This window comes from Chanos chanos, chromosome 10 (assembly GCF_902362185.1).
Source record: "Chanos chanos chromosome 10, fChaCha1.1, whole genome shotgun sequence".
Lineage (NCBI taxonomy): Eukaryota > Metazoa > Chordata > Actinopteri > Gonorynchiformes > Chanidae > Chanos > Chanos chanos.
Window position 1 is genome coordinate 10140457 of NC_044504.1, and position 20765 is coordinate 10161221.

Sequence of the window (20765 nt, forward strand, 5' to 3'; positions counted from 1 at the left end):
GTAATTCACGCCTAATCTGGTCTGGGCCTGCCCGGATATTTCTGGAAAGGGTCACCTTCAGTGTGGGAGCTTTCCTATATTTGCCATGGTCCATGAGGGTTCCCAGAATTTTGTTGTTGTTGTTGTTTTTTTTTATTATTATTACGTGCATTTGTCTCACATGAGAGGAATGGGACAAAAAAGAGACGCGCATGTAAGACAATAAATGAGCAGTGACTCTGTGGCCTGGGAGATAAATGTCAGTTAAATGGACGAGCTTTGTTTACGAACAGAATGAGATGTCTGTTAGCTGTTAGCTAGTCTGGGTCATATAAAGTTACAAACTATCAATAAATGCTCAACTAATCAGCTCAAATAAAAAGCAAAGGCCTGCACACGTGACTTTCGCACCGGAGAATGAATGAATAGTTCTTGTTTGGTATCCACAGGCAAGGATTTCCCCTTCTGTTACCTGAAGCCTTTAGCTTTGAAAGCTGAGCAGTCTGAGCTTCTGCATTCCACGTCCATGGAACAAAATCCAAACTCCAATGCTTTCCAAAAGGCAAAATTTATGTTTGGAACATGTTTCAGCCTGAATATTATTAATGGGTTTTGTTTTTTCCAAGTACTGGGAATGTTTCAACATTTAATTATGCAAATGGTATTAATATGCTAATTTACTTGGTCTTGAAACTCTTGCTTTTGGATTGTCCACAAGCGCTGCTCATGATTTGTTGTTTTGTCACTTCCCAGGTTGTGACACCTGAACCCCAAAGACCTGAATAAAACCTCTGACTTGCGGGCTATCCAAAAATCAACCATTTCCTCTGAAAATTCCTTCCTGAGCATAACTCATCTGCTGGGTATTAGGTTAAGCCACTGCAAACATTTGAAACTGTCCTCTTGGGATACTAAGTGAAATCCAATTTCACCAGGTCACTGAGCAAAAGAAAAGTAACTAAAATATGGGCTCTTAGTCGTTAATCTTCAGGTATGGCCGAGAATACTGAACAGGTTCCTTTGAGATGCTTGTCCTTGAGGTAACCCCTCACTTAACACATACATAATGAAGAGCACACACAACTCCCTTAATCTCTCTCTCTCCCAGCATTCTCACATGCGGCTGCTCTCAGAAGCCTGTACAATGTTTCTGGAATATTAATATGATTACAGTTCAACTGAAATTATACTGCATGGCTATGTTCAGGCCTTAACAGTCCCCCTACTGTTTATATATATAGAGAGTACACTGACACTTGGGCCGGTTGTTCTTTGAAGACTTACGGAGCATAACTTCCTGCAGAGTGGCCTTCCTCTAAAAGATGACCCCTGACCCTGTTAAGGCTCTCATAGCAACACCAGAGCTACTGAAACCCTGGGACTCTAGAAGGCCAAGAAGCACCACTAGACCCAGCAAATGAGAGAATGGCTCTTTTTATAACCAAGTAACTTAATCCAGGCAGTTCAGTGGATGTTCAGAAGGAAAGAAAAACAGCAGTAGTAAAAGGATATATACTCTAGGTGGCAGAGAGGACACAATAGTAGGGAGTATTCTTTTACAGTAAACACATCATGTGTGGCCTATATCTGAGAAGAATAGCACTGCACTAAACACACAACTATGGTTCAAATTAGCCCTAAATCAGCACTGAGCATGAAGAGTCAAAAACACAAATGGTGGAACCTTACCAGTGGCCCTGTGATTCCTTGCGGGCCTGGTGGACCCGAAGGGCCTCGGTCACCCTGAAACAAGGAAAAAACAATAACAATGTCGCAAGGTCTTTAATGATCCCCCTGTGTTTTCCTTACCAACTACATTAGTGAGAGAGGATAGTGGCTTATATGAACCTCTGAAGAGTGGAAAACATGCAGTACACAAGTAGAAGAAAAAGAACAAGACAAATAGAAGGAGAAAGAGGGGATGATGAGGCGATGGATATCCACAGATGGAGGGAGCAGAGAGAGGACAGCTGACGCAGGTCTCAGGACACTGGGGCCTGAGCAGTGAAAGTGAGGCTGAAAACCACAGAGGGCAGGTGGTGCAGATGTCTACGTGTTGCAGGCAGGAGTGCCTGAGATCTCAGATTCTTTACCTTTTCTCCGACAGGAGCCTGACCTGGAGACAGTCCTGGATCACCCTTGGCACCCTAAGGCAAGACAGATTCACTGAGTAATTCATCATTATGGCTGAAAAGCACTCACTAATTCATTTCACTATCACTCACAGAGATCTGTTGTCATTTGCAACTGTAGGGATTGTGAATCTTTGGCTAGATGAGAAGCATGTGACCAAATGTTTTGTGTCAACGTGCTTTGCTGAGCTTGTCCCAAACCTTCCTTACTTTTCCGCTGGATCGCTACCACCCAACAGTGAGTGCTGTCACATTTCCCTAAAATGTGTAGACAGGGAGTTGACAAAATGGCGTTACACACAAGGGCTGATGTCTGTTTCTACACATGTGACTGATGTCACATGAATAGACGTGATCTAAGCTAATAAAAACAACCTTTCAGACATGTCCTGAATTAAAACCAGCCCCAAAGACAGCACTTAGATGCTAAATGACTGCTACACAGATCCCAGAGTACACTTCTAAGAGTGAAATCAGATTTAGTTTGGTGGTGTGCACAGTCACAGCATAAATGATCATATCTCGGTTTAACTCAGACGGTTCTTATCTTCCAAAATAATGACATCATCCTCCCCATATGTCAAGATGCATTCTTATAAGACAGACCACATGTCAGCCGGCAGAGCAAGAGAAAGGCACTAAACACTGAGATTATGTTCCTCAGATCAACAACACTACTCAGACTCTCAACACAGCTGCGTGTACATTCATGCCCAAGGTCGGTTTCACTCACAGGAACCAGAAAAGGCTGATAAGGAAAGAAGACAGTCCAACAGATTTGTACGTGGATGCAAACTTTCAACTGAGTAAAAAGTGACCACTGCCAAAAAAGTTCAGTGATCTCCTAAATTGGAGGTGCCCTTAGTAACAGACAATACCAGCCAATGAGTGCTGTGCACGCACGTGTACACGCACACGCACACACACACACGGCACAGTTTTAATTTTGAATTAAGGACAAATCAAAATTAACTGACTAACAGGCACTGAAGAGACTCAGACTCAAGTGAATCAGGGGACACATCTCTCTTCCTCATGGAATCTTAGGGGGAAGAAACGTCAACAGAGTTGTTTTTAGGTTCCCATCAGGTTTTTAACTGTCAATTACAGCTTTCACCATGTCACAAAAGACACGTCCTTCTTCTCTCTCCTTTTCCCACTTGTTTCTCCACCTTCAGCAAGCAAAGGGATTTAGAACAATAATGTGTTATAGAACATCATCCATTCCTGACCGTCACAGTGTGCCAGAACATGAAGCATGTCCTGTCCACGGCTTACATTTCAGACATCTGTTGAAACTAACCACATAACAAATGTTTTAAATGATCCTAGGTGAGTCCAGTGTTAGACAGGGTGAAACTTTAAGGTTAAAGGTTTACTCTGAATCCCATCTCCATGGTAAATGCAGCAGTAAAAGTAGGAATAGTAATAGTGATTGTAAATGTAATAGTAATTGTTCCTCAACATGCTGCACCAGAAAACATAATGAATGCAATCCAAATTCTGAAAAGGAGAAACACTTAGACAGTTACTGAAGCATCATGTAAGATTTTACACCAGAAAACACATTCATCAAAAAAGTTTCCGCTCAAATGGAAATTAGAAGCAAGAGTAAATTACAGACTACAGCGAATCGGGCATATAAAACCCACCACTTCCCTCAAAAACCAATAAACTGCTACAGTGTTATCACGGACCAACCCATAGTCGTCCGCAGACATGTGTGACAATGAGAAACAAAAAAAACCCAACAACACGCAGACCCATCAGACCACATTGCTCATGCTTCAGTCTGGGAGTTCCATACTGTAATGAAGCCCAATAAAAACTAGTCTGGGCTCCCAGGATGTAGCTTATACCACATTCAGGTTAAGTCTGAATTGGCAGTAGGATGTAGGACAACCATAGGGCTGATCACTAAATACACAAGGCAGAGACATTTTGTCTTAAGAACAGTAAAACACTGTGTGTGTATGGAGGTCATAGGTTCAAGGCCCTGCTAGGAACCCGAGGCTGAGCAATTGAACCCTATTCCTCCCCACAAAAATCCAGCTGTTTCAGTGGTTTATGTGATGACCAAAGTACATAAAAATAACAAGGTGAAAATCCCAAGTATGATTCCCAAGTATGAACACAAGCAATATGACAGAGCAGTGTTCTAAGAGCCAGGACAGCCTGATGGTCCAAGAAAAAGACCACTTATTTTTTTACTGTTTTAGCTGCATGAGCACTTAGTTTTTACTGTTTAGCTGATGTTGACTTTGAAAACCTCCCAAGCCAGGTTGTCATGTAAAAGAAAAGAACTTAAAGTGAAAACTGGCAAAATTAGAGCTCAAAAATGTGCAACTTCACTGACTGTAAAAACAGTTTCTTTGTGAATGAAGCAGGAGTAGGAAAAAACACTATTTGTTACATTATTTGTAGCAGCATTACTGATAAAAGAAATGCAGAGTGCTAAAATGTTCCAGTACATTTACAGAGATGAGGGAATCACAGTCAAGCGTGAAGGCCAATGCATACTGTCTTGACACGAAGTTATTGAAAGGTTTCATCATTTTGCCATTTGAAGTTGCCATTCCACCTGCCTGGAAAATTTTTTTGCTTTTCTAGTATTTATGCCTAGCTACACACATTGTCCTATCACAGTTGTCCTATACATTATATGAGCAAAAATCTTTGTGGGAAATTGGCATATCCAGCAGCTGAACATATAATATATAAAACATGCGTGACACAACAATGTTTGTGCAACAATAACATTACATGAGGCCCTCCATGCATTTTCTAAAGTCGAATGCTTTAATCCCCTGATCAGTCTTTCCACAGGAGGCAAGCAAAAAAAAAGACTGTCAAAGATGCTGCATTGTCAGGACAGTTCTGTATATCACATGCCCCACTTGTCTTGAGGAAAACTGGAGTCTCCAGCCACAATGGAGGTGGTGGATTTTAAAGGACCAGCAAAGAACTGTGCAGTAGGACAGGTAGAGGTATTTCTGACAGGTACTCTGATTTCTGTGGTTTTCTGAGTTTAACAGCAGAGAGGGAATGGAGCAGTTTGAGCCTATAAAGTAAAGGTAAAGTATACTGTCATGGCCAGGATATCAGTATACCGTCATCAGACTGTGAGTGTGTGTATGTATGTGTGTGTGTTTGTGTGTGTGTATGTGTTCAGAAGTCAGGACAGAGCAGCATGATGTATTCAAGTCTTTGCATGTATAACTGTGTGAAGACAGGTCTGTTTTGACCATGTGTTGGGCAGGTGTATGACTGAGCAGACAGGGGGTTTTTTTTGTTGCCTTTTTTCAGGAAGAGGTGTGATTTGTCTGGTGAAAGTTTGTACTGAACTGAGTCTGACCATTATAATCATTGCCCTGACGACACAGCCCTGATCATTCCTGAAGTGCAGAGGAAGAACAGACATCTCAAAACTGGAACACTTCCTCTGCAACTGAAAAACCATCCATCACGCTACATACTCTCTAGAAGATTACAGCTGAGTCGTGTCTGTACTTTCTCACCCCTTAAAAACAGTTGTATTTCACCACAACATGGCTGAAATACAGTTTGAAGCTGTCGTTTTAGTGATCTAACTTACCGTAACAAAGAAAACAACATTTAAAATCACTTCTTAACAGTTATATAACAGTTATATTGGAAATCTCTGCCTGAGAAAACCATGCAGTACTGGGCAGTGGTGGTCACTGGTCCCCTATGATATTCGTGGGATCCCTACATTAAAGGCAAGACTGAGAATTGTGCTTTTGACTTGTTTGTTGACTCTGTAGCTTAGCAGTTCTTGGGTAAGTATAGTGTGGATAAAATGCCCCAAATTGGTAAATTACATTGCCGCACAATACTGGGGTGCTGAATTCAAATCCCAATGTTATCACTGGCTGCACCGGGTATAGCTAAGTACACAGCTGGCTATGTTGTAGAAAGGTCAGCCGAACATGGTCCCTCCTTGTAATCATAGTGCAGTGACTCCTAATACCAATGGGATGCCTGCACAGGGCCAAAGAGAATACCGGGATTGGACATAGCAAGTCTCCCTCAAACCATAACAGTAACTGTTGATGTGAGCTGGTTAATTCTGGTTAAGAGTTCATATATGGGCTTGGGAACTTTGCAAGGACAATGCACTCTGGTTTGGGTAAACAGATTTTAGATAGAACTCCACTATCATTACACTACCTCTAGCAGAGTAGAAAGACATAGACATACCACTACTTCCACAATTTATACACTACGTAAAGGTGTTTCCACGAGCAGCATATGAACAAAACTATCAGGTTATTCTGCATCAAACTGGCATAAAATTGGTCAGTAACACCTCTTGATTGTCTGAGAGCACCCAAAACTGGGCATGAAAAGGGCCATGTGGCCAAAGATGCTTCAGAACAGTACACTTACCTTGGGACCAGGTAAGCCAGGCAAGCCAGGGTTCCCATGCGGACCAGGTGGACCCTAGAGAGAGCACACAAGCGTGTGGGTACACACAGACACACAAACACAGATAAAGACACACACACACACACACACACACACACATAAGCTAAAATGAGTACAAATTTACAAAACACTTCAAAAATAAACAGGTATTTAAAAAAAAAAAGATGGTAGGTAAACTGACAACTGTAAAAACCATTCATTGACAGGAAGAAAGCTAATGTATGTCTTTGCAGCTTTCGATGTCTTCATCCACTGCCATAACTTGTTTTAAAACAACTAGAGTTTTGGAAATTTCCCTTATATTACGTCTCATGTAGTCTGCCATACAATTAGACATCTGTGGTCTCCCTATAGATGACGTAGTCTCCTTGATAGAACAGATACATATGCCTGACGTGAACACTCATAGCCTCCATAGCTTCCCTGACAGCACACATACTCAAGCAAGATATACACAAGTGAGCAGTTGGCATATCCAGTGGATGTAGTTCACTCATTGTCTAGAAACTGTGGAAATGCTGTGACACCATGCTTTCAGGAAAAAAAAGTACTGTCATTTTTATTTTTAAACATAGCAGCAGTCATTCTGAACATCGGAACTTCTCTGCAACATTTTGTCCAGTGATCAGAAATGCACACTAACTACTGTGAGGGCAGAACATCATCCACATGCCTATTAAATTGTTCTTTGCCATATGATTTCAAGAGATGATGTCCTGATTTAACTTGTGCCCGGGGGTCAGAGCTACCCGTATTTCGTCACATGGGTTTGAGAAAACGCATTAATAAATACTAAGATTTATTCAACGTGAAACAGATATTGGGGTTTAAAAAACAGATTTACGCCACAATAGACAGCTGCATCTCTTACAAATCCCTGGGCACAGGGGAACTGTTAGCACACAGCAGCAGTAGCATGACTGACAACTACCGGATTATTTCTTTAATTTACAGCGAAGCCTTTCCCTCAAAGGAACATTTCTGTCATTTTTACCGTATTTGTCAGTTTTAAAAATATAACCAAACGACTATGTACTTCAGTGCCATGAAAGATGCTAATTCAACCAATTTCACCAACAGTAACATGGTATTTATTTGAAAAGAGATACGCATCAGATAAAGGAAACACTATGGAACAGGCTAAGGAGGGGCACGTTACGGAGAGTCAGCATGCCCATAAAAAAGTCAAAATACTTGTTTTACTTTGCTTGCCATGGAAAGAAAAGAGACATGGATGTAGTGCTTTGAGGCATTTACAGAGCGTGCACAACACACTGAAATTTCTTGTCTTGGTTCATCTCTCAATCAAGGGTAAAGATATCACCACTAAGTGAGCAGCAAAGACCCTAACTGAGGCAAAAAAAAAAAAAAAAAAACTATCACAAGCTAAAAAGTACCCAAGATTTCTTGTTGAGTGTCATAAATGCTTTTGACATAAAAGATACTTTCTGTAACTGCGTGTAACTAAAAATAAGAACAGAAAGTGCTGAGCCAGAAAAAGTCTCCAATGAGACAAACGCGGTTCAGAGGAAACAGCCTAAGATAAAGGTAGAGAGCCAAAGAGATATACTGCAGCGGTGGATTTCTGAGAATTACACAAACACACACTACATGTCACAAAATTATTCCATCTGCAAAACGTGTGCTTCCCTCTTCATGCTGTAGAGGAATGTGTGGTTTAACACACATCTGTAGCCCTGCTGTTCCACAGCTTTCTCTACATTATATACTCTTCCTCTTTCTTGCTCAACCCACTCAAAGTCCCACACATACACACACACACACACACACACACACACACACACACACACACATACATGTACAATCAGACATAAAATAAGCAGATAGGTGCCTGATATGGCCACACACATAGACACAGACCTTCCATCACCACTAATTATTACACATTTCATCACCATTAGTGAGGCGGTCTCTGTTTATTGATGGAAGGCTACTGAATCCCAGCAATCTGAGGTCTTGTTCTTTCTTTAATCTGTAATATACCTTTTACAGGCAGTTTGTGGCTTGCACTATATATCTAACTTTAATCATTACTCCTCATAGAAAGTCAACGCTGTGAGAACTCTTCTTTCTCTCAGCCAGTCAGCCAGCCCCACACACACACACACACACACATATAATTTCTCTTTGATGAGAGCTCTCTGAGAAAAGAACTTTCATTCTCTTCCCTCAGAGAAGGAAGTCTGTGTCCCAGCTAAGTCATCACCATCATGGCTCTCTTCCCCCAGATGACAGGATAACACACCTACCCTCTCCCCGTGTGAATGGAACAATCCTGACACCAATTCCGATATGAAAAATGATCAGAAATTGGAAACTGATATATATTTACGAGTGAGATGGCCAGTAAAAGCCAAGTGGTGCTGGAGCAGAAGTAAGTTTTGTGGTCATTAAATGTTTCAATGGCAATATGTCAAAGCTGGGGGTAGAGATCTTTTGGAGACTCAGGCATGTCTCTAACTTTTTATAACTATTATATATTAGTGTCACTCGTCACTAACTAAAATAACTTTTAAAAGTTTTTGTGAACTCATCAGCGCATAAAGATTCCATGTTAATGACTTAATGCTGTGATTCCGTCTGCGTTTTCCACATCAGGGAAACCACAGGGCCCTAAAACACTTTATTACTGCCAGTTCAGCACTACTTCATCACAAAAAAGGATTAGTTAAACCATTATCAGAACCTGTTGTGAAGTGGAAACTCATCAGCATCCAGCAAAACACTGGGCACAAGACACTTCCTCCAAAAAAAACAGCTTTTTATTACATAGTAATTAAGATTTGTATTGTTTAACAATAGCTCGCATGTCCAACTTTTATACTCCACATAATAAAATCTTACTCATCTGCACTCTTTCAATGGCTATATTGTTCATTTCCCTTCACTGATTATGACATTATGTTCTTTCATTACCCTTAAGATGTCTTTCCAGCAAACCATTTTTGCAATGTTTGCCCTACTCAGGAGTTTCAAGGTGCTCTGTTCGCAGACATTCTTAGGGGTCTGATTTCCACTGAATTTTCAGATTTGTCTGTTACAGGTACACCAAACTTTGCATTAATCTTTTAAGTGTTCATGGTTGTCAGAGCTCCAACTGTGATTAACAAGACCGCACTTATGCAGTCAAACAAGCTTTGTCTTGCTAGCGAAGTGAAGAGGTACTCTTCTGGTTTAGATCAAATTGCATTGACTGCTATTAATGTGACCATGTAATTAATAATTTCTCTGAATAAAGTAGTGTGTCTCTGCAGGCCTGAACCTAGGACCCTTTTTCTTCTTTTTGTATATGCACCATAGAGGTGGTCCCAGGAGAAACAAACACAATGAAACTTTCTCTCATACTTTATCTTGAGATTGCCAGAAGTACCCTAATAGTACTCTGAACTTTACTGATTTCCTTGAAAACCCAGTACATTAATCAACGCAAAGGTCTCACTGTTTATTCTGACCTTTCACCTGACATTCACATTAGAAATATTTCTAAAGTAGTCTTCTGCCAATTAAAGAACATTTAAAAATTATGAGGATGCTCTCGCTTCAAGAGACAGCAACTCTATTGGTTCAAATTTGGACTGGTTCGAGATATTAGTTAAAGACTAGACTTCTGCGATCCCCTTTTTCTCTGACTGTTCCTTAAAGAAGCTTGACTTTAAAACAGGCTTCAGCTAGTCCAGAGTACAGGAGATGTGTAGGAGATAAAGGTCTCACTAGAACTAGGAAATCTTAGCACATTAGTCCAGTTGTGCCTCCTCTGTGCAGGGTGCATTTTTAATTACCCATTGAGAATTAAATTACTGCTGCTCACTTACAAAACTCTAAACAATCTGACTGCAGAATGTTTGAATAAGCTCTCACTTCTTCATAATCTTCCTTGCCTGCTCCAATCATGAGTCACAGGTTATCTGGCAGGTTATCTTTGATGAGGGAGCCCTCATGCCTGGTAATTTTGCAAAAAGCAAGAACAAACAGGAGAACATTCACTTACAGAGCTCTACAGCCATGGACTCAGCTTCCAACAAATGTACAGAGTTCAAACACACTCTCAGTCCCCACGTCTGGACTAAAAACATACATGTTCAGTCAGGCCTACTAGTAAATACGCTTAAGCTAGGCATTCTCCGCAAGTGAACCCTGTCGTCAAAGGAGCAGAGCTGAATGGGGACCAGTGAGAGTCTCCTGGTGAACAGAATTGTCTGTGCTGTCACTCCATCGTTGCAAGTGTGTTGCATTGTGTGTTGGAAGGATAAAGGGTGATGTCTCCGAAGGTTTTCATGTTAGTTTTCCCCTCAGACTCCCTTTCAGATGTACTGCCATGTTTAGGCCTGCTAGGGTTTCATTATTACCAAAAGTGTATATCATGGTTTGTACATTAGCTAGCATTATGGGATAGGCATGTCTCTAGGCTAACTTAGGTAAAATCTGGAATGTTTTTAAATCAATATTTTTAAATTTTCAATTGAAAGTCAGCTTTTCAAACAAAACATGTTAATGTGTTAACGTAACATAACTATAAACTTAATAGGCTAAATTAGCTTGCAAAGTATCCTGTTCACAACTTAGCTACTAAGCACTTCATCAAAAAATAAGCTTTATCAGACTTTGTGCTGGCAAGGGGAGGCATGGAAACATGAAGACACATGACAAAAATGATAATTTAAGCAAAATTATGGGCATTAGTAAAGCACCTCTGGCCTCAATTACTTGACCACAATTCACAGAAACTTGACAAACTTCTCTTTAAAAAAAAAACAACAACAAAAAAACAGCTCATTATTCACCATTAAACATTAATGGAAGATCAAGAACGGTTTTCCATACCACAATCACCTTCCCAAAAGAATCAATAACACCTACCATTTGCAATCATGATCTTATCTATTTCTAAGGCATTAACAGATTATGCACAAATGCACCCACACACACAAACACACACACGGATGCTCTACACGGAATCTTCAGAACCCATGAGATACCCGCAGATTAACTAATTAAGATGTTTTGTTCATGGAGAGCTACAGATGAGTAAGAGTAATACTGACAACATTTGACCTTTTAAAAAGGATTTCTTCACGTCAATGTACGTGTTAATGTTGGTTATCAAATTTTACAGTGCCCACAAATCATCCGTTGTAAAATTTATAATACTTCCATAAATCACTTCATATTAAGTAGGGCATTAGTTAATATTAGTTTATAGAAACTTTGGTTGGCCAGGAAGAATCTGACACATATGTGCCAGAGTCATAAAAATGACTCTGCACTTAGTAAATGACTGGTCTTAAGCATACTAAGGCATGGCTTCATGTTAGCCACACAGCTCATTTTTGGACATGGACAGCATCAGCGCCTAAACACATGTTAATATTTTTTGCTTGTGGAACATTTGTCATTCATGCACTATGTATACATCAGTAAATGATTTTCACATGCTGGCAAAAGCATTAGTTGACATTAGTTTAGGGGGCACGTGGTGTGTTACGTGTTTTATTCATTTTTAGAAAGGAAAGGTCCAAATCCACAATTTTAGCAGGGAAGACACGAGGGAATTCCCGCAGAAGCTTAGACAGAAGTGAACAAACTTCTTAAAATAAATGCTATACTTACTCGTGGTCCTCTTTTTCCAGGGGGCCCAGGCAGTCCAGGAGGGCCGGGGGGTCCCTGCAGAGAATAAGAGAGAAAGAGAGAGAGAGAGGGAGAGAGAGAGAGAGAGAGAGAGAGAGAGAGAGAGAGAGAGACATCACTGTGAGGAATTTCCTTACCAAAAATCACAGCAACTGAATAGAAGACGTTGCTGGGGTAGTTCTTGGAATGTAATGGAATCCTGATGTGTGGGCGTCTCTGGCAGGTTATGTCTCTGTGTCTTTTATCCTGAAATAAGAAAGTTGGTGACCCAGAAAAACCATGTCTACTGTGTTGTCTCTTTTGTGACCCACTGGGTGATGATGATATACACTGCCATTCTGCACTCAGCCTTTTGACTACAGGCACCTTTCTCCTTGATTCCAGTTTCTGCTGCCAAAGCACAATGCAAAAGGAAGCAGGAATGCTGAGCTGTCTCAGACAAACACCCCAGGGCCACCACAATGTTCAAAAGCAGCTCACATAATTGAAAAAAAACAAACAAAAAAAAAAAACATTGGCAGATATTTTCAAAGGAGACGATATATTCATGATAAATTGACCCAAATGGAAACAATAACCGGTGTCTTAAAATCTCTGACAAAATATGATATAAACAAACTACAAATAATCATCATCAGGACCTCACACCTTCCTGACATATCTCCCAATCCAGCCTTCTCTTTTGAAGTTCATAGAGTTATGTTAACCTGTTTTTATTGTTCACTCTCAGTGCTAAGTGCTGTACACTGCAACAATGTGACATATGAAATTCAAAACCTACGAAAATTCTTCATGTGTTTTGTCAGAGAAAATCACCTTTTGGCACTGGCTACATCCATATTATTATCTGTCAGCTTAACCACCTTACCTCGAACAGGATAGACTTTTTGGGCCTGTCTGAGTCACACAAAAAGCCTCTAAGACGGGTTGTATTACTACCATTTTCGGACAAGCTATAAAAATTGGGTTATATTTGCTCTTGGAGCAAAAACTCTGGGAGAAAAAACTCACCATGTCACTTTGCTATGTCTGAAGATTTAGCCAAGAATCATAGTAACACATGCTGCTGAATTTTCTCTTCTGAAGTACCCTCTTGATTTTTTATTATCACTGCCAATGCATATTAATCAGTAACATGTTTTCTGTACCTGAAAAGCCACTGTAGCTTTTATGAAACAGTCCAACACTTATGAATAACAGAGCATATCTCTGTAAGACTTTAAGCACTGACCCAATACAGCTGCTCAGGCCTAAACTGTGTTTGCTATAGGTCTTACACAGTTACAGCGCTCTCTGACCTGTATGGTACAACAATGATGGCCAGGTCAAAGTTCAACATTTTTTAGGCAGCAAGGCCAACAACAGTGGCAACAACAATAGAATGTAGTATATATATATATACAATAGTATAAACAGAATGTCCTTGCCACAAATAATAGCCAGTGTGTGTCATTGAGTCCAACGATTTTTGGGGTGATGGACTGAAAAACAGCCATAACTCTATGCTCCACACATACATAATCTTAAAGTCACCGCTGCAGAGTGCTGATTCTGTGACACAGGTATCAATCATTGAACTAAATTCAACATAATGACAGCTGCTATGCTCCGGGTTTCACAGCACCCCAGAAATGTCCATGAGAGCCCTGTGACCTTGGTCATTTGCCCTTTGTCTCATGCGCTGTTCATGAGAGTTGGCAGCATAACATCCTCCTCCTCAGAAGTTCAGTGTAACGACACTCAGATGTCCAGTTATTCTTGGAGGACGTTCAGCAACAGCCTAAAAACAGACCTACTCATCTGCCAAGCAAAGTGGAAACAATGTCGGGGCAAGCATGTGAAATCATCGGTAGTAGTTGTAAACTATCTGACTCATTGTCATGGCAACGATGTACACTGTTGCCGAACCGTAAGTGCTGTAGAGCAGCAACAGTTGATAACTTCTCGGACAATGTTTTATTCCCAAAACATCTGTTAGTCAGTTCAGTACATACCACTCAGAATTTTCATTGCCTACTGCAAGACACACAAAACATGGTGACATGGTGCTGTGAACTTAAGAATCAGAGACTTCATGATTCCAGTTTCTGTGAAGAACATTGCAGGTGGGTCCATTCATTACTGGCAGCACACCCGTCGTAATCTACTGTACAATGGTCGGTGAATGGTGAAATGTATGTGAAAACTATTATCCAGAGCAAAGAAGTCCAGTCACATCAAGTATGAAAAAAGAATGTGGCATCATCATACTATAGGATCCTTTAGAGAAAAAAAACGCACCTTCCTTACATTAAATAAGTCCAATAAACTTCTGTTATGGTAACTGCAGGCACAGTGGGTGAGCATGACAGGACAACTTGAACTTTTCCAGGTACTCCTATATCTGGCAGGGGAATGATAGATTGGTTCTGATTGGCCCCTTACTTATATATCATATCAAAGCTAAGCACAGGTCACCCTAGCATGAACCATGTGAACATGTGGTTGACTTCACTGGGAAAAATGTGTTCTGGCAGCTGACTTCATGTAACATACAGGAAAAGGTCTGTGACAGTGCACAAGGTCAGAAAAAGTGGTCTGACCGGAGTTTGTTTGAACTTTAGAAACCTTAATAACTCATTTAAAACTTTGCTCCTTATGTTTAGTATTCATAAAATTTAATTCATTCCAATTATAAGGGGCTCTCTGGAATTAAAAAAAAAATCTCTTTAAATTTTAGATCTTAAAGTGCTGTCTTATTATTATACTAAATTAGCTACACAGCTCAGCTGCAAACAAATATCCCTTTTCAGAGTTTCATTTAACATAGAAATTGTAAAGTGTTGTGCAATTTGGAGGAAACTCTTATTGCTGAGGTAGCAGCAGCATGTAATTGGATAGGGAACATAATTTCCTCCGCTCAGTAACAGGACATAAGCAGAGACCGATTTTGAACCTTTCCATCAACACACACCTTCATTAAATATCTTAATACTTGTCTTTTCTCTTCCCAATGGTAGCTCTAAGAAGTTCTGACATGTGGCAGCGTGACTAGAACTACCCTCCCTCACAGATCCACCTGTGCTCAGCTTCCACTGATGAAAAATAAATGGAAACTGGATGTGATTCAAAGTCATTTGCACAGTTCTTATTGTTCTTCGCTGTGGGCATCAGAGAGCCTTCCAATGCAAACAAAAACAGCAGAGGGGAAGATCAGAGCACCTCCAAGGGAGACTGAAACAGGGTCAGAGAGAGGAGAGAAAGCCATATGGGAAGGACATTAAGTCACAGCATGAGAAAGATTCACACTTAAGGGTACACAAAATTAGGACCAAAGGCTTAACCTATTCAGACTGTGTAACCTGATGGGATGTAGCATCCAAAAGACAGTTGATGTTACTTCTGAACAGTGCAAATCTGTATGCGGCATCACATCACAAACTACAAGTGAGAACTTCTGATAACTGGGTCCTGATATTCTGGTGACAGCATAGTTTGTTTAAAGAAACATCTGGAAATGAGGGAGAGTGTGAGGACAAAGAGTGTTTGTTTGGGACCCAGCTGTGTGCTCTTCAGTTTGAATTCTACACACTTAGGACAGCAAATGATGGAAACAGGGAGAGGACAAACTGACTCACTGCTCAATGAACGGGACAGTAAATGAGCGACTGAACTCGTAAATGCATCTGTGAAGAATCTGAGATCACATAGTAAGCTCTTGTGTTACCATTATGTCTGTTATGACTCAGCCTGAGTCAGAGTGTCCTGTACACTGCTGTGGCTCACTGACCCAGAATCAGGGGTGAAAGAGCTCTTACAAAAACAAAAAACATTTAGGCCTAGTCTGAGTTTATTTTACTGTAAATGGAGCTAGGTGCATCACGAACTTATCTTGATTTGCAGTGCCTAAATGCATCCCTAAAAGCATGACTGGAGAGAGTAACTAAAGGGTTTGTAAAAAACAAAAGAAAGAAAGAAAGAAAGACAGAAAGAAAGAAAGAAAGAAAGAAGAACGAAAGAAAACGACATTTGTTAATAAAGTCTACAAAATCTCTTCACTCAGTCTGTCTGTCTCTATGCTCATTCTGCATGTCAGAGTTTTGTCTGCTGAAAGAAAATGTTATCTTAGTGAAGTCAAGTCATTGAAATGGGGCACGTTTGAATCCAAGCACAATCCAGCTTCACCTTGTGAAGGAGGGCCTGCATCCTGTCTCTTGTCAGGCTAAACTGCGAACTGTGATTGTCCACACTGAAACCCTCAGTGCTAACTATGAACACACTGTCAAAGTTCTAATTGTGAACAAGGAATCCAAACTCAGTTATACAGAATGAAATCCACTACGTCTCATACATAATTAAACCCATTCACTTGCATACCAGCACCAATAGCATTTCCAAAAAACCCTGACCTGTTGATACATGAAACATATAAAAGCTCCTGGACAAGCATCACCCGCACATTTACACCTGGAAATAAATGTACTTCTGATCTGCTCTGAGGCAAAAGCTGTCTTGGTGAGGCAGCTGAAAACGCATAAAAGACATCCGCTCAGATGGGACTGTGATTAGATCTGCAAAACAACAGCCTGAGGTGGATTGAGACAAATTTTGTCAATGTTGCAGCCAAATGCAAATATATATCAAGCTGTCAACACAATTTGTGACACTAAAGATCATCCAGCCTAAGTCATCTCACTTGGCACTTTCCTTGCAAAAACCTGATGTGAATAGCATCAGAGTTTGATACATGTAGCTAGTCTGGCATATCTATATCTAGCACATATAGAATCCAATCATATGCATCCATACAACTACAAAGCCAATAGTGTGATCACAAAATACATTTCAACACAAAATGTAAACCCAGTGCTTGGATAATCATCCAGTAACAGCCAGGGAGCTGAGACAGATTTCAGCTTTACTACCCAAAGTCGAATCGTTTTCTATCAATAAGATGTGTAGGATTATTGAAACTTGGTCCTCTCTAACAGATTAGAGACATGTGTCATATTTCAGAGCATACATAAACAGAAATAAATGTCTGTTTTAAATATCACTGTGCAGATCCAACAAACAGGAGTGGTTTATCACATTTTGAAGGTTCCTGGAAGCTACACTGAAATTAGCATCACTATTTTGTGAGTGACGAGTGACTGGCAACTTACCGGGGGGCCTGGGTCTCCTTTTGGTCCCTGGAAGCTGTCATAGTCGAAGAAGTAATCTGGTTCTTCATAGCCGTAGTCATAGCCATAGCCAGCATCCCCGCTGTCGTAAGCCTCCTCTAATTCATCCACTCCATTGTGCCCTCCCGGGTCACGGTACTGAGTGGTATTGTTCACCCGCCGTCGAACGCTCATCGGCTTGTCAACAGGCTGCCAGGTAGGGCTGCCGTTTGGTAAGGACTCTCTGATCTGGTCGTGTCTGACGGTGGTAATCTGCTCGGGTGTAGTTTGAGTTGTAAGTGGCCTCCGGGGGGGCTCCTGTTCCTCCGTATTATCCTTTCCCTGCGAAGTTATTTCATCAGTGCGGATGCTGGGGGGTGTGGATGTCTGTGGGACAAGACCTAAGGAATGAAGCCTGCCCTGGGGGTCTACAGGCAGGCTGAGCTCTTGGCGCTCCAGTAGATCCTTGCTGTTTGTGTCAGGGTGAATGGAAGGCCAAACAGGGCTACTCTGATTAACAAGCTGCCTGAGCGTATTGTCCAAAGCTGGAGTGGTGACTGTATCTGGGGAAGTGTCACTGATTTGTGCCTGGGTCTCTGAAGGAGAAGTTAGGGAGGCCGAAAAGGACCCTGAGGAGAGGGAAGCTGATGCAGGGGGTAAATCTGTTTCTGTAATTTTGTCATCAGACAGTGGGAAAGACCGGTAGGTATCAGCCTGGCGGCACTGTTTTTTAACGTAGTTGCAGTACTGTGCTGCAGACTGAGCAGAGGGGTATATGTCCAGCTGGCACAGGGTACCTTCAAACTGGACAGCTTTGGAGTTCATCGCTCCTACAGCCAAAAATCCGTCGACACCCAGCCTTTGCAGCCGTGTGAGTATCTCCTCTCTGTAGTGCACAACCCCGCAGTGGGCGTGGAAGGACACAGAGTGCGGCCGAACACTCACAGCAAATGAGGTCCACTGCCCCTCACGTGTGTCAAACTGGAAATGGACAGATGAGTTCTCATCTACATAAACCACAACTTTTTGGGGCAGGAGCTGGATGCCAAACTGTAGATTGTGCCTACTGTCTAAGACACTGAAAAGAAAAGCACCGTTTACTTGCCAGGGTCTCAGGCTCAATATTACAGAGAACTCCTCTCCAATGCCGGTGGGGAGCAATCCAGCAGAAGGGGATTCAATGTGGCCAGCCCTGCCAAGGATGACCCCAAGTCCTGGGTCTATAATGGGCTGAGAAGAGGGAGGGGGGTATGGAGAGGAGGTTGTCACATATGAGTTTGTGTCTTTGTGCCCAGAGAGGCCCAACTGAAGAATAAGATCTACACCTGCAGAGAGAGAGAAGAAATACCCTTGGTTACCAACGGCTGTAATATAACAATGATAAATGGAGAAGGGAGTCTGAGTGCTTAAGCAAAACTGACAGGGTAAATGAGTCAAGTATAGCAGCAAGTCCTGAGTCACAGGAGGAGGGAGTTCAGGATGAAAAGATAGGCGGTTAAAAACTTTTACAAGATCACTGTACAGACAAGATAGACCTGACAGATACAGACTGACAGAGAACTTGTCAACTATGTTTAAGTAAAACAGTGAAGCAACTGATAACCCCCCCCAATTCGCAACCAAAAACAACACCTGCTGCAGACTGAAGCCAGGTATGCTTAGCATCTTAAAACTCTAAATTAAATTGATTGAATCCTCTAAATGAAGGATTAGAACTTACAAGTCTCTTATACCAGGTGTGCGTTGCTAGCTTCAACATGTTTATAGCTTCTGGATTTCAATTCAGTGTGACCTTTTTCCTCCACTTCTGATTATACATTGAGGATCTGACAGCCCATTTCTATTCCCTATTAACCTTAGTGTTCATGTGTTCTGTTTATGTTGGGTAACAAAATGAATATGTCAGTGAGTGTGATGAGTAACAGTGACCATGTGCCTGTAACCCCATAGGGTTAATGTTAGTATTAAAGGTTGAGTGTTAAAGTTAAGGGCTAGGGTTAAGGTTGGGGTTAGGGTTAAGAGTCAGGGTTAAGGTTACGGTGAATATTATGTGAGTGTTGTGTGAATTTTCCTGGGCCGTCACTTATCTAAGGACAGTCATCATGAAATGAAACATTGAGAGTGTGGCATTGTCGCTTTCTATTTTTGTACAATTTTTTAAGTAAAGTATTTCCACAAAAATCACCTAATCTCAATCTCAAACTGCTTTTTCCCAGAAAATTCACTTTCACTGCAGTTTTAAAATATACAGCAGCTCAATGAGCAAAGAAAAAAATTACATATAGAGAGATTTTTTTTTGTTCCCCCCAGACACTGAAGTCTCACTATGGCACTCACCAGGGTTCACATCAGACATGAACATATTCCAGAGGCCCTGTATTCATATAAATGTCTGTGGTAGACAAGACAGACAGGTCAAACTGAGGGTCTGTTTTCACTAAAACAGACCAATCTGAACAATGACAAAACCAAACTACAGTCCTTCAGTGTAGCAGTCTGTCACTGCAAAAATACTGGTAGTCATTTCTTTGTCTGTTTTCAAATGGCTTTCCTTTGAAAACAATGGAATCTTTTTTTTCCCCTGTGTCTGATGTGACTGAGCCATTACTGAGCGTGATTTGTAAGTAATACAAAAGCATTCAGTGCCTAACCAGTACCTTGTTTCACCTTAAGCCTGTAATGGGCTAGCTTATCATGACATCACCAATACTTACTATGTTGTGTACTTAACTAGCTAGCCATCTAATGATGGCTGCCCATCAAACCAATATGGTATTTTCACACTGTGTCGCCCCCCTCCATTAAACACATAACACTCTGTAATGGACCATTTTGAATGAAATAGTACCGTTGGTAACACAAATAAACCATAATGTAAGGCCCATTTCATAGTAACAAAGTATGAATGGAATGTCAATGTCCGAAGACACATGTGACTGGAGTATCTGTTTGCTGATCCGTTGATGTATGAATTTATTGATGACCCTCCCGACACTCTCAGTTTAAATTTTACCAAGTTGCTAACACCACCATTTGGTCCACCACCAACTTAGATGCAAGTGTGAGCAAAAAAAATAAATAAAATAAAATAATAATAATCATAATAATAAAGTTGTCCACATGTTGCATTATACCACGCCAGCTTTAGGAGTCAACAGTCTTGTCTGATAGGAGCCTGTTGCTCTGTGTATCATTCACATCCTTATATTCTATCAAGATACAATTCACAAGGGACCTTCAACAGGAGAGAGTGGGAGAGTGAGCAAAAAACACAGCGACGTGAGAGAGTGAACAGAGGGAAACATGCTTATGTTCAAGCTGAGCTGCAAGAGAACATGTATCTAAACTCCGGGGAGAGTGATGTCCTTGACATTCTTTGCCTGGGGAAACGTCAGGCTAGATTCCAATTAACCTGTCT